This window comes from Vulpes vulpes, chromosome 12 (assembly GCF_048418805.1).
Source record: "Vulpes vulpes isolate BD-2025 chromosome 12, VulVul3, whole genome shotgun sequence".
Classification (NCBI taxonomy): Eukaryota; Metazoa; Chordata; class Mammalia; order Carnivora; family Canidae; genus Vulpes; species Vulpes vulpes.
In genome coordinates this window covers 140,401,713-140,429,344 of record NC_132791.1, presented here as the reverse complement: position 1 = coordinate 140,429,344, position 27,632 = coordinate 140,401,713, and the positions used below count along the sequence as shown (strand labels likewise).

Genomic DNA, 27,632 nt, shown 5'->3' with positions numbered 1-27,632 from the left:
CTCCTTAGCTTTCTGATCAGCTCAGTGATCTTTTAGCAAAATGATTTTTTTTTTAAAGTCACACAAATGACTTTACTGACCTCCCTTGGCATATCTGGAGACCTTGCCCTACTTTGCAGAAAGAACTTTGCACAACTTTACACAACTCCTGGTTGCCAAGGAACCGGACCTTCTTGCACAACCTTGAGCACCAAGATAATTTTGTAGCTGGCATCAACGACTCTGCACCTGCTCAAGAAATGTCACCACCGCACTTCCTTAACTGATTAAGTCCCCTTAAAAATCGCTGGGCCGGGCGGAAGCCTTGGAGTGGGCCTTTGGACAAGAGTCGGCCTGCTTCCCAGGTGGCCGGACTCCTGAATCAAGCTCACGGTTCCTTTCCAGTCAAAACTCCTCTCTTTGAGTATTGGCCTTTGGAGCCACAGACAGCTGAACTTGGCTCTCGGTGACAGGAAGAGCCACGAGGTGGAAGGACCCTGAATCCTCAGATGAACGCAAGGACCGGAGCCCCCTTGACCACCCAATGCTGGGCTCTGACATGGGTGAGAAGCAGACTTCCTGTGCCAATCCAGTGAAGTTCTGGGGATATTTGTTATAATGTCAGACTATACTAAGTCAATTTCTACTCGAATTTATTGTTTCAAAATATCAACTTAAAAACATGTCTACTTTTTGCTGCATATGCTTCCATATATAAATATATTGTCCCTGTCTATAATCTAACACTCAAACTTTTTAATGATAGCTAATCATTTAGAAGCCAGTGCCCTGGGGCACCTGGGTGACTCAACAGTTGAGCATTTGCTTTTGGTTCAGGTCGTGATCCTGGGATCTTGGGATTGAGTCCCACATCGGGCTCCTGGATGGAGCCTGCTTCTCCCTCTACCTGTGTCTCTGCCGTTCTCTCTATGTGTCTCATGAATAAATAAATAAAATCTTGAAAAAGAAAAGAAAAGAAACCAATGCTCCAGGGGCCCCCGGGGGGCTCAGTCGGTTAAGCGTCTGCCTTCAGCTCAGGTCATTATCCTGGGGTCCTGGGATCAAGCCCTATATTGGGCTCCCTGCTCATCTGGGAGCCTGCTTCTCCCTCTCCCCCTGCTCCTCCCTATCCACTTGTGCACTGTCTCTTGTTTTCTCTCTCTCAAATAAATAAATAAAGTCTTAAAAAAAAAAGAAAAGAAAGAAACCAGTGTTCCAGCCTATCCAGACCAGCTCTCTTTCTCATTAAGGGCCAGTGCCCACCAATCCGACTGGATCCTCTCGCCCCCTTCCCACCCTCTGGATCACACTGTAGTGTTTTCTTTCCTTGCTCTGTCCTGCTGTCTGTCATCCCGGAGGAGGCCACTACTGGAAAAAACTCCAAAACCCCAAAACCCAAAAACCAAAACAACAAAAACCAAATTCGACATTTGCTTTGCAGAGACTATAAAGCAGTCTGCACTAGGAATTAGAACAGCAGAGCCCCATTCCCCGTGTGAGTCCCCATACCTAACTTGGTCACAAAGATTAGGGCATGTCGTCTCTGGGTCTCTGAGCTCTTATTTGCAGAATGAGGTCGCCAGACTGGATAATTTTGGAAGCACTTGTCCGCTCACATGCGATGAGCATTGTAGTCTGTTGTTTTATGTGGGTGTGTGCTTGGTTTTGGAGTAAGCGTTAAAGGATGGCTTTGGAAACATTATCACATACTCACGTCTGTCCCTTCCTGCTTGTCCAGAGAGAAGGAACTGTTTTTGGTGGTGGTTAGCTTGCTGCTTTCTGGGGGTTTAATGTGTGGATGGAAATTCTGCTTGCTGTTGACTGTTGAGAGGAACCCACAGGCCCCTTGGAACAAGTCTTTTCCAGTTCCTGGTTTCTGTAAAGGAAGTACTAGCATTTCTGAAGACCCCAACGCCCAAATAATTGGTTCCAAGGAAATGTCCTAAGTTACAGATGTTTTCTCTCAGTGCTTTCCAGTTGTGTCTGGGGCCAGAGCACTCCTAGCACAGGCGTGGAGCATGTGATCATGTGGTAGTTCAGGGGAGAGCCAAGGCAAGAACAGCTGTCCCCAGATTTAGATTTTTACTTTTTTTTCTTATTTCATTTTTAAAAAGATTTTATTTATTTATTCATAGACACACAGAGAGAGGCAGAGACACAGGCAGAGGGAGAAGCAGGGTCCCTGCAGGGAGCCCTATGCAGGACTCGATCCCAGGACTCCGGGATCATGACCTGAGCCAAAGGCAGACGCTCAGTCACTGAGCCACCCAGGCGCCCCCTCTGCCAAGGTTTGGATTTTAATTGTCTGACATCAGTGCCTCAAGGGCAAGTATTCCGTTTCTTGAAACTTCTTCTCCCCCACCTCTCCATAGGAAAGAAATCCATGCCTTCCTTTGAGCTTTTACATTTCCTCCAAGCTCCGGAGCTCAGGGGAACTCACATTTTCAGTGCTCGTACTTGGCTTTGCAAGAAAGAGAGCTCTCTTTATTATAATCTTTATATTAGTATTATCAGCATCATTAGATTCTGGAATCTGAGGTCAATTCCACCTGGATGTAGAAAACACAACCTTGCTGATTCAGAGCACACTTGGTCATGTCAGGAATTTTCTGGATTTTTTTTTTTTTCTTAAGTTCAAACCTCGGGTTCTCCTACCTCCTTCGTCTTTCCAGAAAGGTGTCTGAGTTCGGTCATCCACCATCTAACATGGGCAGGGGGCGCGGTGGAGAGAGGCATTGGTCCCGGGGATGGTGCAATCTGCACCAGAACCACTGGTGGACTATCTTCATTCCTGTCCAGTTGCCAAGTCACGAGGTCCTTTGACTTGTGCTTTGGTGTCCTGGCCCTCGGACCTTGGGGTCTGCTGGTCCTCTGTCCCCTCTGCTGGTCCTACTCCCCTGGAGGCATGTGGCTGCTCCCCTGACCCCGGGATGTGCAGGACTCTGTGGGGCATCCCATGCAGGAGTGACGACTCCACTCTCCTGGAGGCCACTTTCCTGCTGGGGAATGGAAATCGTCTCATGGAAGGGGAGGCTAGACCCTCTCTTTGGTATGGAGGGGAGAGATGAGGGCCGAGGTGGCCCCCTCTCTTCCATGAGATTAACCCCATAGTGCGGGGTGGTGGGGGGTAAGAGAGCCCCCGGGTGGGTTAGGGCATCCAGCAGGAGGGACTTCTGGGTTCCTGGAAGGCAGCAGGCCCACTTTTGAACCACACCTGCTCCTTGCACAAGGATGAAGCTCTTGCCTTGAAAATCCACCCTCAACAAATCGGTGGGGTAGGCCACCCCTACAAGCTACCTGACGTCCCGAAACTGGCCTTTCTCGATGCAATCTTCATCAGGTTGTACCTTAAGCCCTCCTTTCAAAGCTCCAGAAAGTACTTTCCCCACCCAGTGCCTGCAATCGCAGGGTGGAAGGGGAGATGCTTCAGCTTGGCCTCCTCTCCTCAAGAGACAAGCTTAAAAGATGAACTTTCATGACCATAAGTTGACCATAGTCAAAGGTTTCATGATTTATCTCGACACTGAGTCACCATGGGAGGAGACCTGTTGGTCTAGGCTCTTCTATTCCATAGGATGGCTGCGCAGGCATCCGATTCTTCATCATATGGACGCTGAGATGCTTTGTGAACACCATGACTCAGAAGATAATCGTTAACCACATATCTCCTCCCAAAGCATGGATTTTCAAGAAAAGACAGAACAAAAAGTCTTTAAGCTCTTTATGTTTCTCTGACTAACCCCCTGCCCTATCCCATCCCATTCACTAGTGATTTAATAGTTTCTTAACTGACAATCCAGTAGAGATTTGAGTGGATCGTTCACTGTTCCAGTGAAATTCAATTTGAAGACACAAATTGTCATAATTCCCGTTCATGGGTTTCTTTTTCTGGCAGTATGTAGGAGATGAGTGAATTTGCAGATTTCCTAGTCCACAGTCCTATAATAAATGATAAATGATAAATGATAAATTCTCAGTCTATACTCCCATTGAGGCCATGCTTATAGTTAGTGATTATTACATTATTCTATGATGCAGTGTGTGTTTCTATCATGTGAGTGTACTCTATGCCACTGCTTCCACCACTAATTTATTCCACAGTGAATTGTTGGTGAACACTTGATGCATTTTGTGCCTTGGGGCTATGCTGTGAGACAGTAGCAACAACAGCAACAAAGAAATTCTAAGGAATGACCTACAAATAATGAGAAAATGTTAGCTGAGCTAAACCACACCTTGTCAAATGAAAGTTAGCCAAGATGAATAACGCAGTCTACGTAACTTGTACCTGGACTTTGGGTTTGACCATTTCAGTTGTACCAACTACTAGATAGATACTCTTAATTTTACCTTTTAAATGTGTGAAAGGTAGTGAATGATAGATTTCACTGCATTTTCCCAAGCACCAGCTTGGAATCTTCTTGACCATCTTCTGGTTCCTAGCCGCTGGCCTCCAGGATGATCTCTAGTTTTCAATGCCCATTTTAAGAAATGCTGAACTTGGGGTGCCTGGGTGGCTCAGCAGTTGAGCGTCTGCCTTTGGCTCAGGGCATGATCCTGGGGTCCTGGGATCAAGTCCCACATCAAATTCTCCACAGAGAGCCTGCTTCTCCTTCTGCCTGTGTCTCTGCCTCTCTCTGTGTCTCTCATGAATAAAGAAATAAAATCTTAAAAAAAAAAAAAAGACATGCTGAGCTAGAGTCTATACTGTTAACAGCTCTGAGAATGATAGAGCTCAGGAAAGACGGCACTTTATTCTTTGTTACCTTAGGTGCTATGGGTTCCTTCTCCGGGCTAGAGAGCAAGCTCTCTGCAGCCAGGGGCTGGTCTTCTGATTCCTCTGTATCTCTCTACTGCCTCCAGGACAGGGCTTTGGCCTGACCCACACAAAACTCTTGGCATAAAAGAGTGAGGTTGCGTATTGCTGCTGCTTCCGCTCTGGGTGCCTGTGTGTCCGGAGGATCACTTTCAGCAGAGGGTGAAGCCCAGAGTTGAAATGCAGACAGACAGATCCACAATGCCCAAGCTCTGTGGGGTCTGAGCTGCACAAATCCATTCTTTTGACAAAGACTAGTGCTCGCGGGCGCAGGACAGCTCAGCACTAGTCCAGTGGAAGCTGGCCCCCAGCATTGTCTGTGGCAGCCACCCAGAGGCAGGCTCTGGACCCCATGTCCTGCTTTCTGGTGCCTGGGAGGGCACAGGCTATCCGCCCCAGTCAGCTGCTGTCCCTCTTGCGGCTCATTAGCTTCTAAGAGCAAGAACCAGGCTGTGAGGGTGGTCTGCTCCCTCTTGGAAAAGTCTTCAAGAATCTTCATCTTCATCTCCCTCAGCCCCTTTACTATCTGATCACACTGCCGTGCCCAATTCTCCTTCGGAGTTTAAGGGTCTGTTTGTGGGGATCCCCAACATTGCCATTTCCTTGAATGACCCCCACCCACAGAGGGGGCAGGATCATGATGGATGGTTTTCTATCTTTACCCCAGGTGGGCCTGAAGAAACAGGCACGTGAAAAATTGAGGTTAAGTTCAGTTCAGAATGGGTTTGTAGTCCTCCAGTCTTGAAACCTCTTACAGAAGGGTATAGAGTGTTGGTTAGGAGGGTGATTTAGTTGTGGTTCTGGGAGACAGAGTCGTTGGGACATCCGGGGGGATTATTATTACTGTTATTATTACTATTTTAATGCTACCATTTATCATAGACTTACAATTGCCAAACATGGTGGCAGACTGAGCCTGGGTGGTTGGTTAAGCATCTGACTTGTGATTTCAGCTCAGGTCATGATGTCAGGGTTGTGAGATTGAGCCCCACTTCAGACTCCACACTCAGCGCAGATTCTGCTTGGGATTCTCTCTCTGCATCTGCCCCTTCCCCTGCTTATACTGTCTCTCTCTAAATTAAATAAATAAATAAATAAGATCTTTCAAAAACTCAAACAATTGGCAGACGTGGCATATACAGGTTCCTTTATTCCTCGTCATCCTTCTGTCATCCCCATTTGATGGCTGAGGATACTAGGACTGATGGGTTGAAAGTCTTGCCCAACACAATGAGCTGTTAAGTGGAGATACCAGACAGTGCTCCTGGCTTTGGAAACTTTGGTATGATTCTGAAGTCATGGTCTTGCAAGACCAAGGGTGGAAAAATCAAAGGTGTATTAGTTGCCTTCCAATGACTGTTCTGCTCTAACACGTGTTTCTGTGTGACACAATCTCTGAAAGTCCCTTTGGTGAGGCTGCATCCTAAAAAAAATGTGTGACTGGATCTCTCCATACTTCTTCCCTTCCCTGGTCTTCCCAGGGCTGCCTACATCCCCCAGAGAGATGTGTACTTTATTGTTGAGTCTGCTTCCATCAGAAATCTGCTTGGATCTCCCTCACTTACACTAAGGAGTACGTGTATGATAACAGCTTAAACAATTTTTTTCCATCTGATGATGGAAGGCGTCAGCCAGCAAATGCTTTGCAGGAAGCCTAAAGGTCCTAATGTCATCCCAGTTCTGAAAGTCTGTTTTTCCCAAATTGTTCCATCTTACTCCTCACCCCTAATTAGGTATAGGAGGAAGGGAAAGTTTAGAGAGTGGCCTTGACCACGACAGTCACTAGTTTGTAGTCCTGGACCAGAACTCAGGACCCTGGATCCTCCATTGGGAAATCACATGGAGGAATGAGTAACTTGAAGCCTCTCCCACCCTGGAATGTTCAGATTCCTGGCACAGGGTGATACAAGGGGCTTGAACATTCCGGAGGAAACAAATGCAAGATGAGCAGAGACACAAAGACCTGTTAACACCAGGCTTGCAGAGTGTAGGGGTGAGGATGGCCGGAAACTTCCCAGGGGTGGTGGCCGCCCAGGTCAAAGGACACCAACAGGAAATGCTGACTCCCGGGGCCCCCAGGCTGGGAGGAAGCGCTGGGTTTGCCTCCAGGCTGTGCTGCTGTGAGGTCTTCATGCTTTGAGAGTCAGCCCAAGGTGACTCAGACTTCCTGAGAAGCCTCTTATCTCAGCCAGCACAGACATCTGTGCCTTCCCTTGCTGGAGATGTCACCCAGTCAGGGCCACTCCCTCCCCCAACCAGATCGATGACACTTTACCGCTCTATAGGGAGGGTCCCACGAATGGCCCTAAGACAAATGCTCAGTGATTGTCTCTCTAGGATTTCTGTTTATTGCCTGAGCAACATTCCCTGTCCTCCTCCCTCTGCTCAGAGGCTCTGTCAAAGTCCAGGAAGAATTGACTCATTCTCCTCACGAACTTCTTGCCTGCAAGAGAAACAGAGCCCTTATTCTAGCGACGATTTTTTCCAAACTAAATCGGGACAGGATGCCCGGATGGAGAGAGGGTCCTGGTGGGACATGAAGACCACGTGTTTTCAATTGGCCCTATGAATGGGTTCTCTGGGTAGGGTTTAAACACAGGAAGGCCATGCAGGGTAGGTATGAGTCACACTCAAGCTGTCTCTGACCCGATCACCCATGTTCTACCCAGCTGGAAGATTACCACACATGCCCTCAAAGACCGTCTTGATGGGGCTAGCAAGGAGGATGACAATCTTGTCTGACTCCTCTTATTGATGGTGGTGGGGACCATGGAGCTTTACTACAGGAGACTCTACTATCTGGTCGTTAGATTGTGTTAAAATAGAGTTCTCAGCAAATACATACCCTGAAGGCTATTCCTTTTTAAGTTGATCTTTAGTCTTAGAGCTGTTGAGGAGGCTACTCAGAGACCCTTTCATTTTGGAATTGAAGAAATAGAGTCTCAGAAGAGTTAAGTGATTGACACACACCCTTACACTATTGGAGATGTTTGGACACAAACAGAAGCTTCCTGATTCCCCAGTTCAGTACTTTTCCTAGCAGATCAAGCCTCCTCCCATAGATAGAGTAGGGAGTTTTTAATTTTCGAGACAGCTCTTTGCTCACTCATACATCGGTAGAAGATGTCAGGCTCAATAAGACACGATCCGAGCCAGATTCTAATTCTAGAATCCAGATCCTCTGATTTAAAAACAGCTCTTTCATATGAATGGACAATAGGTACAGGGCAAAGTACATCACTCATCATGAGGGAAATGCAAATCAAAACCACAATGAGAGATCACCTCACACCTGTAAGGATGGCTGTTATAAAAAAGAACAAGAGACAAGTGTTGGCCAGGATGCAGAGAAAAGGGATCCCTTGTGCACTGCAGGTGGGAATGTAAATTGGTTCACCTGCTATGAAAACCAGTGTGGAGGTTCCTCAAAAAGTTAAAAATGGAACTGCCATATGATCCAGCAATCCCACTTCTGGGTATATATCTGGAGGAAAGAAAAACACTAACTCAAAAGGAGACCTGTGTACCCATGTTCAATGCAGCATTATTTACAACAACCAAGATACAGAAACACCCTAAGCGTCCATTAATGGATGAATGGATAAAGAAGTTGTGATCTATCTATCTATCATCTATCTATCTATCTATCGGAATATTATTCAGCCAGGAAAAAGGAGGGAACCTTGCCATTTGTGACAGCATGAATGGACATTTACAGTATTACACTAAATGAAATAAGTCAGACAGGGAAGGATAAATACTATAGGATTTCATATGTGGAATCTGTAAAAAAAGAACTCATAAATACAGAGAACAGATTGGTAGTTGTCAGAGGTTGGGGTGGGGAGTGTGAGAAGTCAGAGAAGGGGGTCAAAGGTATAAAGTTCCAGTTATGATAATTAAGTCTTGGGGATGTCATGTACGGCATGGTGACTATAGTTCCTAATACTGTACTGTACATTTGAAAGTTGCTAAGAAAGTCTTAAAAGTTCTCATTTGTAACTATGTGAGGTGATGGATGGTACCTAGGCTTATCGTGATTATTCCACAACACGTACAAATATCAAATCGTTGTGTTGTATGCCTAAAACGAATACAGTGTTATACGTCAGTTATATCTCAATAAAATTGGGCCCACTGTCCAGCCTGTTTTACAGAATGCCAAAGACAGGGAAAGAGAAAAGGTAAGAAAAAGATTTCTGGGACACTCACCCCTGAGGTGCCAGAGACCTTGAGAAGGGAGAGTTGAAAGGATGGACACGTGGTGTTCTTCTCCAGTCTGCTTCCTGCTGCTCTGCTCGCCCCATGGGAGGCCCACCTGCCTCCAGAGACTCAGTTCCAAGAGCACAGACACTCCTAGAGCCCAGGGTCATGCTGGGCCCTTGGGAATCCTGGGTGGGATTGGGGAGCACCACTGCTGCCCTCCAGGAGCTCATGGTCTGGTGTTGGAGTAACTTGAACAGTTGCTTAGACCTCAAGCAAGGACTGTGACATGAGCTTTCATCATATAAATAAAGTTCTGTAGAAACACAAGGGAGTGAGACTTTAATTTAGAGCTGGAGATGGAGGAAGACTTCACAGGTAGTGCCACTGAGTTCCACTGAGTTCTGAAGCAACAATAGGGTCTCTGCAGCCAGAGAAGGGTTGCACATTTGGGCAGCATCATCTGGAGAGAGCATGAAATGCTTCTGGATTGCCATGAGTCCTGTTTGACTAGGGCGGTGTTCCTCAGACTTGTTCCAGGGAACTCTAATCCTTAGAGACGAGCCACCAGAAAACAGCTCCTCGGTCATCTGTGTCAGGGAGTGTTGCTGGCTCCATGGCCTTGTTAGGGTTCTATTTTCTCCAGAAGGATATGGAAGGCCCATAGCAAAACAAACACAATAGAATGAAACAAGATACAACCTGTTTAACCATTTTTTAAAAAAGATTTTGTTTATTTATTTGACAGAGAGAGAGAGAGAGAGAGGAGAGAGAGAGAGAGGACAAGCGCATGAGCAGGGGGAGGGATGGAGGGAAAAGCAGGCTCCCCACTGAGCAAGGAGCCTAGATGCCAGAGGACCCCAGGACCTTGGGATCATGACTTGGGCTGAAAGCAGTTGCTTAACTGACTGAGCCACCCAGGTGCCCCTAACAATTTTTAAGCAAAGGAAACCTCCTCTTTTTTTTTTTTCTGAAAATATTTACTTTCATTTTAGGGAACCAGAGCCACACAAGACTCATTCTGGTGTAGGGCAGAGAGGGAATCGGGACTTTGGCAGTTAGAAAAACCAGGATCTGCTAAGGACTTTAGGATTTCATCCCGTGTCAGCAGAGAGCAGTGGTAGGATTTTTTTTTCCTTTTTAACATTCTTCCCCCCCCCCCCAGCTGTAAGTAATGCAAATCCATTGTAGAAAGCTTGCTGGGATGGGTGTGGGTGTGGGTGTGGATGTGGGTGTGGGGGGAACATCCCAGAAAAGCAATCTGAAGGAACACATAAAGCAGCCCACAGAAATAATAATTTCTTCACTGGAGATATATTTGTTTATTGACTGTCTTCTGGATGCCAAGCTCCATCCCAAGTCCTGTGCATTCAGCAGTGAACAGACCCAACACTAATCCCCATCCTTGTGTGAGCTCACCTCCTGTGTGGGACACGGGCATTAAAAAGATGGGTAAGGACATAGGGAACTATATGATGAGAAGGATAAAGAAGAAGAAGGAAACAAGACAATTGGTAAAGGGAGAGGAGTGCCCTGCCCCCATAGGCAGATGTGGGATGCCAAGGAAGGCCGCAATGGCAGGCTGAGAGGGTAATGTCTGGACATGGACTTGAGTGGAATGAGGGGTAAAATATGCAGATGATGGAGGATGAAGGAATAGCAGGTACAAAGAATGGACGTGCGTGTATATGAGGGAAGGCTGGGGCAGGAGGGTCGAGAGCAGGGTGAGAGGTGTAAAGATCGAATAGTAGACCATGTGAGCTGGATCCGGGACCTTGAATGACTAGGCTTCTGTCTGCATGAGGGAGGCAGCCACGGCAGGGTTTCTAAATGGCCACGTGAAGCTGTAATTTATGTACCACACAATTCAGCCATTTAAAATTTACCATTCAATGGTTTTTGGTGTATTCAGAGTTATGCCACCATCACCACTGTGTAATTTCTGAAACCCCTTCCCTGTTAGCAATCCCTGCCCACTCCTCCCTCCTTCCGACCCTTGGCAACCACCAGTCCATTTTCTGTCTCTGTGGATTTGTCGATTCTGGCCACAGTATACACAAGGAACATATAATATGATAACCTGAGATCTTTGATGATGGGCTTTCTTTCACTTAGTATCATGCTTTCAAGGTTCAACCATGTTATAGCACGAACCCACACTTTGGTCCTTTTTATTTCTGAAAAATATTCTGTTGTATGGATACGTCACTTTTTGTTTATCCATTCATCCAATCGTGGTCATCTTTGTCATTCTTCACGGCAACGTGTTTGAGCAGAGAGCAAGAGGACCTGACTTTTACTGCGACCACCCTCACCACTGTGAGGAGAGCCACAAAAGGTGGGCAAGTGTGGGACCTGGGAAGCTGGTTGGGGGCTGTTGAAATGCAGGTGATGATGGGTTCTGGAGCAGGGTGTAGTAGTGGATGTGGTAAAAGGTGACAGTTGGAGAATGCTAGGGCTACATCCAGGTTCTCTTCTCCATCTACACTCACTAGGTGATCTTGCTCAGCCTCATGGCTTTGGGTATCTTTTGTACTAAGACTCTCAACTATATCTCCAGCCCAGACTGCTCCAGCTGCCTACTTGACATCTTTATTCATTAGCTTTCTAGTAGGTATCTCCAGCTTGACACCCCCCACACTGAACTCTGGATCCACTCAACCCCAGACCTCCTCTCTCACATCCTTTTATGCAACATGGGGCTTGAACTCAATACGGTGATATCAAGACCTGAGCTGAGATCAAGAGTCGAATGCTCTACTGACTGAATCACTCAGGTACCTCACATTCTTCTATGTTTTAGTTGATTACAAGTCCTTCCTTCCAAGTGCTCAGGTCAAAAACCTTGAATTCATCTTTGATTATTCCTCTCGTTTGCTCCCCATGGCCAGTCCTTCAACAGGAAAACCTGTTGATTCCATCTCCATCATGTATCTAGAATGACACCACTATCGTGGCTTGCTTGACTTACTAGTCATTGGCTAACCTCTTTCCTTCCAGCCTTCTCAACAGACCAGAGGGATCCTTTCAAAATGCAAGGCAGATCATGTCACTCTTTCACTCAAAACCTGCAACAGTTGCATATCCCATTCAAGAAAAGTCCAAGTTCACACATTGGCCAACAGGACCTTACTTTACATTTTCTTTTCTCCCAGACCTTGACAATCCTTTTAGCATTCAATATAACTTACTTGTTTGGTTTGTATTTTATTCACTATTTCCTCCTTCCAGGATATAACATCTATGGGCAGTAATCTTAGTCTGTTTTGCAATAATTACAGTGCCTGGTACATAATAGTCAATCGTGAAATATATTGCGAATCAAGCAATGAATTTATCATGTGGCTATTTATTTATTTATTTTATTTATTTTTTAAAATTTTTATTTATTTATGATAGTCAAAGAGAGAGAGAGAGAGTCAGAGACACAGGCAGAGGGAGAAGCAGGCTCCATGCACCGGGAGCCCGATGTGGGACTCGATCCCGGGTCTCCAGGATCGCGCCCTGGGCCAAAGGCAGGCGCCAAACCGCTGCGCCACCCAGGGATCCCCTCATGTGGCTATTTATATAAATGCCACCACACAGTATGTTAGACATTTAGTTCCTTTATTCAACAAATATTGATTAAACACATATTTAACCTCAGGAACTGGATTAAACCCTGAGATGTGACTTGCTCCAGACAAAGGAATATTATTCAGTGATAAAAAGAAATGAGCTCTCAAGTCACAGAAAGACATGTAGGAAGTTTACATGCACATTGCTAAGTGAAAGAAGCTAGTCTGAGAAGACTAGCTTGATTGGCATGATTCCAATTATATAATATTCTAGAAAAGGCAAAATCATGGAGACATTAAACAGATCAGGGGTTGGCAGGGGTTTGGAGCAAGAGAATGAGGATGAATAGTTGAAACACGGGGTACTTTTAGGGCAGTAGAACTATTCTGTATGGTACTGCAGTGGGGGATATGTGATGCTACACAGTTGTCAAAACTGGTAGAAATGTGCCACACAGAGTGAGCCCTAATGCAAACTATGGATCTCAGATAATAATAACGTTTCAGTATTGGTTCATTAATTGTGACAAATGTACCACACTAGTGCAAGCTGTTAGTAATGGGAAACTGTGGGAGAGGGAGTGTGTTGGAGCTTGTTGTACTTTCTTCTTGGCTTTTCTGTAAAAAACCTGCTGCCAAAAAAAAAGTCTATTAATTAAAACAACAGCACCAACACTCACTAGCTACTTGCTCCTTAAAACCTCCTGTTTTTCCAGTGTGCCCTGTCTCAGTTGGTTTCGTTGGGCATCCGGTTATGCCAGGGATCTGGGAGTTGACCTTGATATCTTCTCACACTCAATTCTGTGTGTCTTCAATCAGCAAGATGTGCTGCTTTGACCTTCTAAGCAGTTCTGAATTTACTGTCTTCATTTCCACCAGCATCCCAGGTTATCAGCTATCACATGAACTACTGTCACAGCCACCTCAATAGTCTACTTGCTTCCATCCTGACCCTCTCATCCTTTTTTACATTGTATCTACCATAACTTCAAAGCACAAATCTGAGGGTGTCAGCCACTGCTTAAAACTTAATACCTTCCTATTCCTTTTAGGATGAAGATTAAGCTTTATGTGGCTTCTTTTCAATGTCTGTCCCTGGCAACTCTTCCAGGCTCATTTCCCACTGCACTCCCTTGTGTATTTCAGGCATGTGGAGGGTCACTCTTTTTCATGACTAACCATTCTGTCCCTTCCCTTGGAATGACTCCTTTTTCTTTCTCTTCACCGGATGGCTTCTTCTCAATCCTCTCAATTTCAGTTAGATTATCACTTCTTCAGAGAAGTCTTCTCTAACCTTGAATTAACTCTCCACATTGATGCTCCAAGCAACGTAAGATTGTATGTTTATTTGCAGTTGATTGATGCCTGTAGGCTGTACAAACCATACCTACACTCCCTGAGAGTAGAACAGAGCCTGCTTTGCTGATCATTGCTTCTTATGCTTGACCACAGTGCTCAAATAATATTAGTTGATGAGTGAATAAATTAGTGAACAAAAAATCAAAACACCATTGATGATTTTGAAGATGGTGAATATCTACTCAAGCTTTCACCATTGGCCACTATCTTTGCCTTTGCTTTAAAGCAAACAAAGAGACTGCATCCTTCTCTTGGGGAATGGGGACCTGTTTGGATGATTCAGAATTTCAGAGGGAGCTACATGTGTTGAATCTGTTTTTTTAGAATTCTGCTTTTTCGGAAATCTCACCGACTCAGCTGCAAGTACTCACTCCATCCGTGATCTCATTCAGGGAGGGAGCATTTTGGACTTAAACACATTTGGCTTTTGAAGAAACCTGATTGCAAAATACAGTGACTTCATGCTCTTCATTCCCCCCCCCCCACCACCACCTTAGAAGAAGCAGTTTTCTTTATACTGGGCCAGCCTGGTGAGAAGTTCCCTGATGGAACAGAAAAACAGCATTTAAGAGACATTCAGTTTTAGCTTCATAAAAGGACTGTTGTAATAGGGGTTTTACATGTCCATTTGTAATGAAATTTCCATGTGTCTGTTACAGAAAGTCACATCATTAGGCATTAGGTTTTCCAGTATGGATGAAGTTATTTATTGTCCCCTTCCTGGGGTTCAGAGATCCACCCACCTCTTTCTCTACTGAAGTCCTGTCCTGCATAGCATTTGGGAACCTCAAGATCCCCTCCATGCACTTTCAGAGGTAGCTGGAGCTCAGTTGGCAGATCCATTTTTTCCTATTTCCATTCATTTACTCATTCAACGAACATTCAGTGCCTGCAAGATGGCATAGGCACTGCATTTGGCACAGTGATTTCTGTGGCTTTCAATGTTTTACCCTTCCTCTTACTTGGGTGTTAGCTCCAGGAAGGCAGGTATCTTTGTTTTGCTCACCTGTGTATCTCAAGTACCTCAAATAAGGCCTGGTGCAGTGAATACTTGTTGATTGAATGGAAGCATGACTCTTTTATGTCCAAATGTATTACAGATTCCTTCCTATATTTTGCTGTCTAGCATTCAGCATCCATTTCTTTCTTTTTTAGGGGATTAGAACCCTGGTTTTCCAAGAGGAAGAGTCCTTAACTCACTCTCAGACCCTGGAGTGGAGGTCGAGGCCAACTTGATGCCCAAGATTCAAGTCACTGAGACTGGCTTCCAGGTCTTTTGTTGGAAGTCCTGAGAAGAGAACTTCCCTCAGAGGACTTGAAACAGGAAAGTTGTATGTCTGTTGCATCTGAGGGCCACCATATAGTGATAGCTTGCCTGGGAGTAGAGCCCAGACCGAGGAAAGCAGAGCTTAGAGAAATCGAGAAAAAGTGAGTTCTGATGACATATTGCTTTTTCTGCTTCAGCTAGTGTCTATCTGTATTAGTTTCCTAGAGCTGTTGTACCACAAACTGAGTGGCTTAAAAATCCAGTCATTTTGGATTAGGGCCCAACCTAATGACCTAATTTTAACTTGATTATCTCTCTAAAGACTCTGCTTGCAAATAAGATTGCATACACAGGTACTGGGGGTTACAACTTCCCATGTTTCTTCTTTATTTGGAACACAGTTCAGCCCACACCACATCTCTTGCAGCTGAGAGCTTGACATGTTTCAGTTCCAGAGAGCAGATCCTGTGTTTTGTGGGAAGCCATCCAAATAAAGAACAGAGATTTCCATTTCTTTTCATACAATTTTTCTATGCAATTTGGAGGAAGGAGGCTGGAAACAAAACAACAAAACAACAAACTGATCGGCGGGGGATGGGGTGACTGGGTGATGGGCACTGAGGAGGGCACTTGACAGGATGAGCACTGGGTGTTATACTATATGTTGGCAAATCGAACTCCAATAAAAAATATACAAAAAATAAAAAATAAAAAAATAAAGAAATAAAAATTCTATCTTAAAAAATTCTATCTTAACAAAACAACAAACTAGGTTTGAGAGAAAGAAGCCAACATTGTATTTCTTAATAAATATAAATAAATTTATACACACACATATAAGCATACACATATATGTATATTTATATGAATTCTATGTAATTCATTCTATCATCTATCTATCTATCTATCTATCTATCTATCATCATCATCATCATCATCAATCAATCATCTATCTATCATCCCCATGCTTATGGTACAGAATGTTTCACAATGCTTTCTTTCTTGTGTGTTAATCCCAGGATAAAAAACAACAACAAAATGACATCTAACCCGACTAGTAGTGATCCTGCTAGGATTCTTCTTACTTCCTTGAGCACTGTTAGAACCTCCCCTTGAGACTGCTGATCACCTGGCCCAGCAGCTTTGAGATCTGGGAAGAGAGGGGCAGAAGCTGGAGTTGAGGGCTACCCCAGCATGGTGGAGTTCGTGTCACAGATCAGATCTCCTCTATGGCAGATCCACCAGGAGTTGAACTGATGCACATTTCTCCCTCAGGCTAGTTTCTTAAACAAGTCCCCAACAGAGTGGTGAGAATTTATTTCATGTCAGGCACTGTTCTAGGTGCTGAGGATGCAAAAGTAAACAAGAGAAACAGAGTTGGATGTTAAAGAGCTTACATTCTAGTAGGGTTAATGGAGTCTCCATGTCATTCTGCGAAGCCAGCCCAATACCATAAGCCCTTGACCCATGTTTTAGTGAGAATGCAAGGTGTAGAATGGTCTTATTTTCATGTTACCCTTGTAGACCACGCCCATGTGCCTACCACCTCCTCTCAGAGTTCTTCAGGATTTTATGTCGTCTAGACCCTCTTCCAAAAAGACACAAAGTCCAGCAGCAGTCTAATTTTTAGTTGCAATTTTTGGCTGCTGTTGTCCTTATAATCTTAATATATCTGCAGGTACTTTCTGTACCTTGAACCAACATATATCATGAAAGCCTTTATCCTTTTATGCTTAGCAGATTTTAGCTCCATCGTGAAGAAAAAAAATTTTTTTTTTGAAGAAAAAATTTTTAATTGTTAAATGTACTACATCAAATGCATCAAACACAGAGTGTTTTGAATTTTTATTGGAAAAGTCTTTCGAGCTTTCAGGCTAGCCTCTCAGGAAAATGGAAATGACCTCTACTCTGTCCCAGGAAATGAGAATTCAGAGTGTCTTCTCACAGGAGACTGAAAAGTATCTGGATGGCCCTGGGAAATCTAAAAGCGCTCTTTGGGATGTGGGTGAGGTAAGGCAAGAAAGACTGGACCCCAGAGGACCCCTAGATTTGGGTGTCAGTCTGGCTGTTTCATAGCTGCATTGTTTAGGGTAAGGCCCACTGGACTCAGTTTCCTTTTCTAAGAACATTGAAAAAGAAAACCAATTTCATGGGGTTGTTTAGAGATGACACAAGACGCCTCTATGGGGTTTGGAGTGGGTACCAGTAGGGGGCGTCTAAGAACCAATGCCCCGAGAGCAGCTATGCTATGACCAAGAGGGCTTCCTATTGCAGAACTTCAATCTACAGATACTCCAAAAGGTTAATCCATTGTTGAATGAAAACCAAACTGAAATTAATCCAAATGATCAGTGCTATGTTAGGGGGAATTGATTAAACCTATAGAATTTGGGGACTCAAAGTCTGGCTCTGCCACTCTCTAGTTGTGTCTGGAAGCAAATTATGTACACTTTCTGTGCTTCAGACTCTTCACCTGTAAAATGGAGCACATATCTTATGAAGTTGCTGTTAGTTACTAAATAAGCACTTATAAAATGTTTAGATCAGGCCTGGCACATTATAAATTTTCATTATATTTTAGCTATTATTATAAATTCCCCATTTGGGAAGAGCTAATAACCCCAAGAGCACCTTGCAGCCTGGGAGAGTGGGTAGAGGATCATATTGGAATCATGATATTTAATTTCTGATATTTATGTATTTGAAACTCCAAATAATATGAAAAATTTCTATTTTCATTTTTCAAAAGAAGCATTAGATTAAAAAAGGTTGTCCTGCTACACAATAAGGTTAGGTTTGCCTTTTACTGTGTGCATTATTCCGCTCTTGCTCCATATGATGGTGAGTATACTCTATGTCAAATGTTTTCTGCTTGTAAATGGAGCTATTCCCCATATCAAGCCTGGCTAATCCGCTTATAAAGAAGAAGCTGAGAGCAAAATTCTTACATGTGCGTGGTCCTTGAACAGTTTAGGAACATTTCCAAATCCATTCTTTAATACTCAAAGCATCCTTGCAATATGAAGAGGGCAAGTGTTATTATGATCTTTCTTTTATAATGAAGAAATCGTGTGCTTTGAGAAGGAGAAGGAGCTTCCTAAGGCTCCTAGGTTAGTAGGAGGTGCCTGGAACAGGAATGCTTTGTGCCTGGGGCTTCTAGGTCATCAGTTGCTAGGGGAAAAATATGCCAGGAAGTAGACCACTGTTGTGCCAGGTCAGTAGGCAGGGACACGCCTTTTGGGATTATTATAGGCACCCAGCATCCTATAATCTAGGGCTAGAAAGGAAATGGAAAGATATCCAGTTTGTCTCCTATAGAAAAAGCCACCATCTCCTGGCACTGATCCATCTTAAAGGAATTTGGCAACGAAGTAGCAATTTATCAGCAGTCACTTCCCTGATACTTTCTGCGTAGGACTTTTGATGTGTGCCCGGGGTCTGTTGGAGGTCAAGAGAGCCACAGGCCACTCCAGAGTTCCTAGAATCGTAAGATGCAGAAATGACAAGTTTCCAAACTCTCTGTGATATCTTGGATGCTCACATTGAAAGTGTAACGTTTTTATGCTCCACATTATGGGTCATTGGGGAATTGCAAATTTAAACAGTGGGATATCTGCCACTACATACCTATTAGAATGGCCAAAATCTGGAACACCAATGACACCACATGCTGGTGATGATGTAGAGCAACATTGACGGTGGGAGTGCAGCCACTTTGGAAGACAGTTGGCAGTTTCTTACAAAATGAAACACACTCTTACTATATGATCCAGCGACTGTTTTCCTTGGTATTGATCCAGGTGAATGGAAACCCATGTCCACACAAAAAGCTGTACACAGATGCCTGTAGTTGCCTTATTTATAATTGCCCAAACTTGGAAGCATGCAAGATGTGTTTCAGTAGATAAATAGATAAATAAACTGTGGTACATTCAGACAATGGAATATTATTAGCGTTAAAAAAGGGCAGCCCAGGGCACCCAGCGGTTTAGCACCACCTTCAGCCCAGGGTGTGATCCTGGAGACCTGGGATCGAGTCCCATGTCGGGCTCCCTGCACGGAGCCTGCTTCTCCCTCTGCCTGTCTCTCTCTCTCTCTGTCATGAATAAATAAATAAAATCTTAAAAAAAATAAAAAGAAATGAGCTATCTGGCCATGAAAAGACATGGAAGGACCATAAATGCATTTTAATTATGAGTGAAAGAATCTGAAAAAGGTGCATACTGTGTGATTCCAACCATATGATTTTATGGGAAAAGCAAAACCATGGAGACAATAAAAAATCGATGTTTGACAGGGGAGGGAGAAGGGAGACAAATATGTAGAGCACGGTGGATTTTTAAGGCAGGGAAATATTCTGTATAATATTATAATAATAGACGTATGTCAGACATTGTCCAAACCCACAGAATATACGATACCAGGAGTGAACCCTACGAGAAACTATGGACTTTGGGTTATGATGATGTGTCAATATGGGTTCATCAATTGTAACATGTACCACTCTGGTGGGGGATATGATCATAGGGGAGATTATGCATGTGTGGGGGCAGGCGGTATATGGGAAATCTCTGTATCACCTTCTCAATCTTGTTTAAACTGAAAACCTCTAAAAAAAAGTTTTAATAAAAAGTAATGCTTTTCAATATGCTAAGAGTGTAGTGTAATATACTTGCACTATTTTAATTAACTATGGGACTTCTAAAAAAAAAATCATTCAATAATACACATGGGAGGTGGGGCAGGCACGTTGCCCGCCCTTTATGTCTTGGATACAGCAGTAACTAAAACACGGTTGCTACCCTCCACAAGCCACTGACCCACTGGAGTAAACAGATGTGAAGAGCCAACAATATTACAATGAGCTAAGTATGAACTGCATGTTAGGGGAGGTCCAAAGGAGGAGTGGCAAGCTTTGCCTGGAAGGATCAGAGAAGGCCTCACAGAGGTCTTGAATGGTGGGTAGAACTTTGCAAAGTAGAGAAGGAGACAGCATTCCAGATGGAGGGAACAGCTTGCATATTGCTGATGTAGCTGCAAAAGGTGAGGATCGTGGAGCGTCACGCTGATACCACCTACTTGGCTTATAGGGAAATCCTATGATATAAATCGGGTCGTAGTGGGCTTAGTCCCTTTTACAGGTAAGATTTTGCTTTCACTTTCATGCTTCCAACCCCTTATGAGGAACTTGAGTCCTTTCTCCTCCTGCTTGGTTCTGGGAGCTGAGGAGTGACATGGTACATGTACCTCACTGATGGGTCAGGAAGGGCCCCCAGTGGAGGCCATTTTGATGCAGGGGCCCTAACCTCTCAGTGCTCCAAGACTGTTGATTCAGAGAATTTGTTCTTTCTCCTGCCTCATCTCCCATTCCCACTGCCAGCACCCTGGGTAGTTCCAGAGTTTCTTCTGGGAGCGAGAACTTAGATTCACAGTCGCCAATGAAAAATGAAATTAAGTATGCGGATCTCTTGCAAAGTAAATTATGTAAAGCGTTCCACAGATAAAAGAAATTCCGATGGGTTTGCCTGCTATTCTGGATAACTCTATTACAGCATTCTTTCTTGAATTGAAAGCTCAACTAGGTGAGATGTGTCCTGTGTTCCAACTTGATAACATGATTCAAAGTTCTAGTTTTGGTGCACATCTAAAAGAAGCAACAGCAGTCCAAATGACTGGAGACACCAGAATTGGCAAGAAAGTGCCAGAGGAGCTGGAGGAGGAAGACTTATGTCTATATGGTTTGGCATTTATTACTGTCTTTGCTGTTTGGTATTTCCTTATTACCTAGCAACTGCCATGATTTGTGGATAGATCTATTACTCTTGAGTTGCTGGGCTCAGAAGGGAGAACAAGAAGGAAAGAATAAAGAGGAAGCATGTCTCAATCTGTGTATGTGTCTGTCCTCTATCTAGATAGCTCTTTACTTGGCCAGTTGTCCAGGCTATCATTATCTGTTATTACGTGTATCTTTTACCTATTCTTCTTGTCTAATCTTTGACATTTATTTGGAAAGATAATTCAGAAGATAGTTTCCTTTTTTTAAAAAAAAATAACAGCTTTTTGAGATATAACTCACATTCCAAACAATTCATCAGATTAAATTGTACAACTCAATGGTATTTTGTATGTTAGCAAGATTGCTAAAACATCCCCACAGTCAACTTTTAGGGCATTGTCATCACCCTAACAAAGAACCCCATAGCCTTTAGCTGGGGAGGTGTCCTCGGTTGTTTCATCCCCCACCCCCTGCCCCTGTCATTGGCAACTACTACTCTACTTTCTTTCTCTATGAATTTGCCTATTCCGGACATTTATATGAGTTGGTATCTTCTGTGATAGGCTACTTTCACTTAGCCTAATATTTTGAGGTTGACCAATATAGTAGCTCTTATGAGTCACGTAAGATGTAATAAAATGTTCTCCCTGTCATTGCATTTATGGAAGTAGGGAAGCAAACTCTGCATGCTGTATTGCCCAATAAACTATTGTGGAATTCAATTTTGCCGTATTTAAACTAAGATGTTAACACTGAATCTCCCACTAGGATTGGGACACAGTCCTGTCTTCCAAGGTTCTGGAGTCAAATTGCCTGGATTCAAATTCTAGCTCAGCCCACACACTTCATTGCTACTTGTGTGACCTTAAGCAAGTTATTCAACCTTTCTGAGACTCAGTTTACTCTTCTGAAAAATGTGTATTAAAATTTATACCCAATTTTCAGGGTGGCTATGAGTGCCAAGTGACGTAATAGACGTGAAGCTCTCGGCATATTGCCTGGCCCCTGATAAGTCCTGAATAAAGGCCAACAATTGTTGTCATTAATCTTTCAAAGAGCAGCACTCCATTAGGCACACGAGTGACTATACTACAGTACAAGTTCATTGAAAGACCTATGATCAAGGCCTGGGGCACAGTGAAGGGAGCAATCAATTGTGTGCAGGGTAAGGACCAGGGGAAAGGGAGCCTTCTTTTTTTTTTTTTTTTTTTTTTATGGATTGAAATATTGAGTCAATGTTCAGACCTACTGTTGTGTTTTAAAGATTTTCAAATTCAACACTTTTGAGCAGGCACTCATCCCTATAACTCCTTAATGAAGTAGGCTCATTTGTTGTGTACATTTTTGTTCCCAGCCTGATGGCCTTTGACCCATCTTTGGCCTGTGGTCTGCCTTTCCCTACTTGGTTGCAATTGGAATTTTGGAATTTTGCAGCACTCCAGAGGCCAATCACTCGTGCATATCTAAACATCTAAATATGCATTTATCCTCTTTCATCCTTTTGTTTTTTATTTTTCCCACAAGGGCAGCCCTTTGAAAATATTTTTAAAATAAAAAGTGAAAAAACCCCACAAAAAATGAAAACAGAGCCCAGAACCCTGTGGTTTTGTTTTTGTTTTCACTCTTATTACAGAATGGTCTCCAATACACACAAAAACAGAGACACAAGTACAATGAACCCTCATGTGCCCATTGACCACCTTCTACAGTTATCCACTTTTGCCCATCTATTTCGTGTATAACCTGTTTTCTTTGATTTTGCTTTCTTTCCCTTGAGGTTATAGAACTTTAAGGCTTTGAATTTTTTTTAAGGCTTTGAATTTTAAATTTTGTGATCATTGTGTATAATATTTGCCTCATTCACTAACAGAGACATAAAATTTCCATTACATAGATATTCCATATTTTAATCAGCACCCTTCTCCCTCTTTAAGCAGCAAGCATTGAGTTCATTTGCAGACTCTTGACATCATAAACAATGTCACCAGATGCATTTAGTTTTAAGCCATTGTGTTATTACTCGACCTTACCCGTTTTCTTGCCTGGGAAGTAGAATTATAGTGTAGAGTTAGTATTCCCCACCAAGAGCTAGAAGTTCGGTACATAGTTCAGTGGAGAAGACATTGCACTGAATTTTGCCACCCTACTCCCTTGATATAAGTTTTATCAGCTAGGGTTGGGTTCAAATGTGAGTGGCAGGAAATCCCAAACAGTGGCTTAGGCCAGATAGAAGTTCATTTCTTTCTTTCTTTTTTTTTTTTTTAAAAGATTTTATTTATTTATTTATGAGAGACATAGAGAGAGAGGCAGAGACACAGGCAGAGGGAGGAGAAGCGGGCTCCATGCAGGGAGCCCGATGCGGGACTCCATCCTGGGACTCCAGGATCACACCCTGGGCCGAAGGCGGGCGCTAAACCACTGAGCCACCCAGGGATCCCTAGAAGTTCATTTCTATCTCATGTGAGAACCTAGATGTATTGGCTCCAAAGTGGGAGTGAGCCTTCACAATGTCAAGAGCTTGAGCTCTTTAATTCGTTGTTCTGCTGCAAGTGGCTTTCATTCCAAGGTCATCACATGGTACAAAATGGCTGCTCTAGCTCCAGCTATCATGTCTATATTCTAGGCAGCAAGAAAGAGGAAAGGAAAGGACAAAGGTACACTCCTTCAGAGACTTTTCCTGAAAGTTGCACATACCACTTCTATCTACATTTCATGGGCAGAACTTAGTCTCATGGCTATCTAGTTGCAAGGGTGGTTGGGAGACAGTCATTATCTGGCATTAGATGTGAACTCAGCTACAAATCAGATATAAGCATTGTTCTACTAGTGCGTGAACAAGGTGCTGTGGCAGCTACCAATATGTTGGAGGGGAGATCAGGAAAGACTTCCTAAAATGAGATTATACTGGAACTTGCCTAAGACAGGCAAGGTTTGCTTTTTATGAGCTTAAGCTCACATAAGCTGAGAATGGGAAATTCAACTTAAAAAATGGAAATATTAAAATAGTTTCTAAAACTTTCTCATTTTCCAGAAAATTTTGTATTCAGTCCTTAGCAAGAGTTATTAGCCCAACTCAGGAATTACTTATTGAGTGGAAGAATGAATGCATCTGGGGAAAGTACTGTTGGGAATGGACTTCCAGGGCTGAGACCATGCATAGCCACTGTGGCAGACTTTGTTTTCTGAAGATAGCCATGACAACGCCTTTCACCTCACATGCTCTTTTGCAATTTGTCCTTGTCATTGCTCCAGAAGGTGTGATCTGTTGCCCTACACTTGTGAATCTGGGCAAATGCTGTGACTCCTCTGGCCAATAGAAGAGGGTGGAAATGAGGCTGTCCTAGTTCTAGGGGAAGTCCTTAACTGGCCTCCTGGCTCTTGGGACCACCCTGCTGGTGAGGAGGCCATGCCACACAGATGGGTCTGGAGGAAGAGACCATGGGGAGAGAGAGAAAGGAAGGGAGAGACTAGGGAGCATCAAAATGCCAGACAAGTAATAAAGAAGTCATCTTAGAAATGGACCCTCCCATCTCACTGCCCTGGCTGGTGCCCCATGGATTGGACAACTGTCCACCTGAGTCTTCCTTGAATTCTGGACCCACAAGTGTTCAGGTGAAATAAATGTGGTTTGTAGCACAGCCATGGATCTCTGGAAATCTACCTTGACATGCTATGTTATGGGGCATGCTGGGCTGTCCCTCTGTCTCCAGAGGGAGAGGGATAGAATCAAGCAGACACTGTGCTGAGCATGGAGCCCAATATGGGGCTTGATCTCACAACCCTGAAATCATGACCTGAGCCAAAAACCAAGAGTTGGATGCCCAACTGACTGAACCACCAAGGTGTCCCCTGTTTTCTCCTTCTTAAAGGAGTATGTTCTGGAGCTGGTACATCTTGATTCTTCTTCTGAGGAGCTGTGTCCATGGGCCACTCACTTGACTTCTCTGGTCTTAGTTTCTCCATTTGTGAAATAAGGATTTAAATAGTAGAACATCCATGTTAGGTCCATGTCACAGATTTTGAACATTGGATCAGTCAGTGTGTAGAAAGTTGAGAACAGTACCTGGCATAGGGTGCATGCACAGGTGACTGAAAGCCAACTCTTGAACCACCTGGGTGCTTTAACTCATTCTGCACTGAATGAAAGGAAGGAACCGTGCTTAGCACCTGCCAGTTGGGGGGTGACAAGGAGGGCCAGTGATCAGGCTGGCGAGGTACACTGAGGGACCTTGGAAGCCAATGGGTATCTCTGGGCTGGTGAGCACCAGGGTGACACAGCGGCTTGCACTGCACACTCACTTGGCTGGTCTCTCTCCCAGCCAATAGAAGCCGGTGGGTGAGCCCAGATGCACATCATGCTGACTCGTGGGGAATTTGCTGCCCACAGAGGAGGGAAAAATGCACCTCCCTAAAGCTAACAAAGGCCAGGCAAGCCCTGTGGGAGGAAAATAACTCGGGCTATAGATTTTCTTTTTGAGACTTGGAGTTTCGCCATGAACAACATAGACACAGATGTGATTAGCATCATGGCCTCCCGAAGCGCTGTCTGCATGCTGTCAGGTGGCAGGGTTGATGTCATGCCTCAATGTCGCTCTGGTTCTTTAACTCATTGTTCCAGGGGTCTGGCTCCCAGCTGAGCTTCAGCCCTTATTACCTGCAGTGCTGGGCCTATAAGTAGCTCAAGCAATCCCTTCAAGCTGCCAAAGGTTTTAGAAGTTTCATCTTTGAAGGGTCTTGTGAAACCATGGCGTAGGTCACCTACCTGTCCCCCACACTCCAAACCTATCCCTGCCCCTGACCTTTGCATACAAAGATGTCCACAGTCTTCTCTAGACTTCTCAAGAGAAAGGATGGAACTTTCTCACACCTCGTTTCCTTTCTTGCTCATGCATGTCCTACAGCATATCCAAACAGCCAGGCCAGGGATGCTCCATCTTTGTTTAGAGTATCCTCCATGATGACTGAGGAGGCTGGACCCATGGCCCCACTGACATGGGAGTTATGGACTGGGAATGGATGCAAAGACCTGGTGTCTGGAGAGGATGGCAAGGACAGAACAAGGTGACAAGGATCTGAGTGGGGCTCTGGCCTGTGGGCAGTCAGGAAAGGTGGGCTCATGTCATAGGCAGGGAGAAGACACATCAGAGCAATTACCAGTAGGGCCAGATGACTCTGTAACAGACAAATCCAGCCTGGCTTCAGGGTGCTGTCCCAAGTTGACACCTGCACTGACACCATCATGTTTCCCAGCTGGCTCTGTGCCTGTCCTCCTTGAATCTTGGAGGATCTTTCTGAGTTGGGGGTCACAGGTGAGGTTAGAAGCTGCACACATGCCCCACTGTAAACGTGGACAGGTCACTGGAGTGGAGGGGGAAGCGGCTGATTCCAAACAGCTTCTAGGTGATAGCAATTCTCTCTCTTGGTCATCCAAAGAGCATTTTGTTTCAGAAGAATGCTGTAAGGAGCTTGCCAGAAAGGTGAATTCTTGGGCTCTACCCTTCAGGCACTGAATCAGAAACTCCAGCCTGGGACCAATAAACTGTGCCTTAATAAGCTCTCTAGGTGATCCTGGCACTAAGGAAGTGGACCACTGGTCTCATCCATCTCTGTACCTGGCCAGGTGTGGTACAGAACAAGGGTGTGTTAACATGAATAAAATCAACATCTCATTTGCTCCTCTGCCATCAGAGATCCCAGACTGAAGGCCCAGCACATAGTAAGTATTCACTAAAGGGGCAGGAAGTGTTATTCCAGCACCAGGGTTTGAGGCCTACCTGGCTCCCCAAGGAGGAAGAGAACATGGACAGAAGATTCATGGGTGGTGGGCATGGTGACTGCTGATGTCACAATGCCCCCATTTACCCTGCGTCAGGCTCCTGGACCACCAGAAGGGGGCCAAGAGAGAGGATGGCCGGCAGCAGTGAGAAGACCAACCAGGAGGTGGCATCGAGGACTAGGGGGACATTTGCCAACAAAATATAAGCACTGGTCAGGAGAACCACCAAGATACCGGAGGAAGCATGAGGAATCATGGAGACCTCTCAGGTAAGAGTCTGGGTGGAACAGTAGGTGCCCCCGATGGGGAGAGTCCAGGGTGGAAGTGAAAACACACACACACACACACACACACACACACACACACACACACACGCACACACACACACAGCTACCAGCTGGGCACGTCCTTCACGGGAGACTTCTGTTGGTTTGAGGAATCCCAGGGTGTCAGGCCATCTTTTCCTCGAGTGGCTCCCAATTCTGGTCTCACGCCTCCTGAGGACATCCAACCCCCACCACCCAGATCCTGATTAACTTTGTTTGCAGAGGGCTTGAGTGTGAGTACATTAAAAAAACAAAACCAGAAACAAACCAGTCTGGTGATTCTGCTTTGCTGTCAGGGCGACAATTTTATTTAAATAGGTAAACAAAATAGACTCACACAATATAATCATGTTTTCTGGGAGGCAGGGGCAGGGGATCGTGTGTCATGTCTCCCCAGAGACACACGGCTTCTGGGCAGAGCTCAGTGTCAAGAGAATATTGAGCTAGGATTGGTAAATGCCTTCACTATTAAGAACCTATAGGAACCTATAGGTAAAAAGATCAATAGCCATGTGCATTATGGATTAAAAAAGTGAATATTCAAGTTGCTTATTTATAAATAAGAAGAAAAAA

General features: G+C 44.4%; 1 protein-coding gene across 1 annotated transcript in view; it reads left to right on the top strand.

Annotated features, from left to right (window-relative positions):
- Positions 1-19,998: 19,998 nt before the first annotated feature.
- Positions 19,999-27,632, top strand: part of CDRT4 (CMT1A duplicated region transcript 4) — a 42,418-nt gene continuing 34,784 nt past the window's right edge. The window contains exons 1-2 of the mRNA XM_072730400.1: positions 19,999-20,224; positions 26,830-27,002. The gene's annotated coding sequence lies outside the window, so the exon portion shown is untranslated. The remainder of the gene's footprint in view (positions 20,225-26,829; positions 27,003-27,632) is intronic.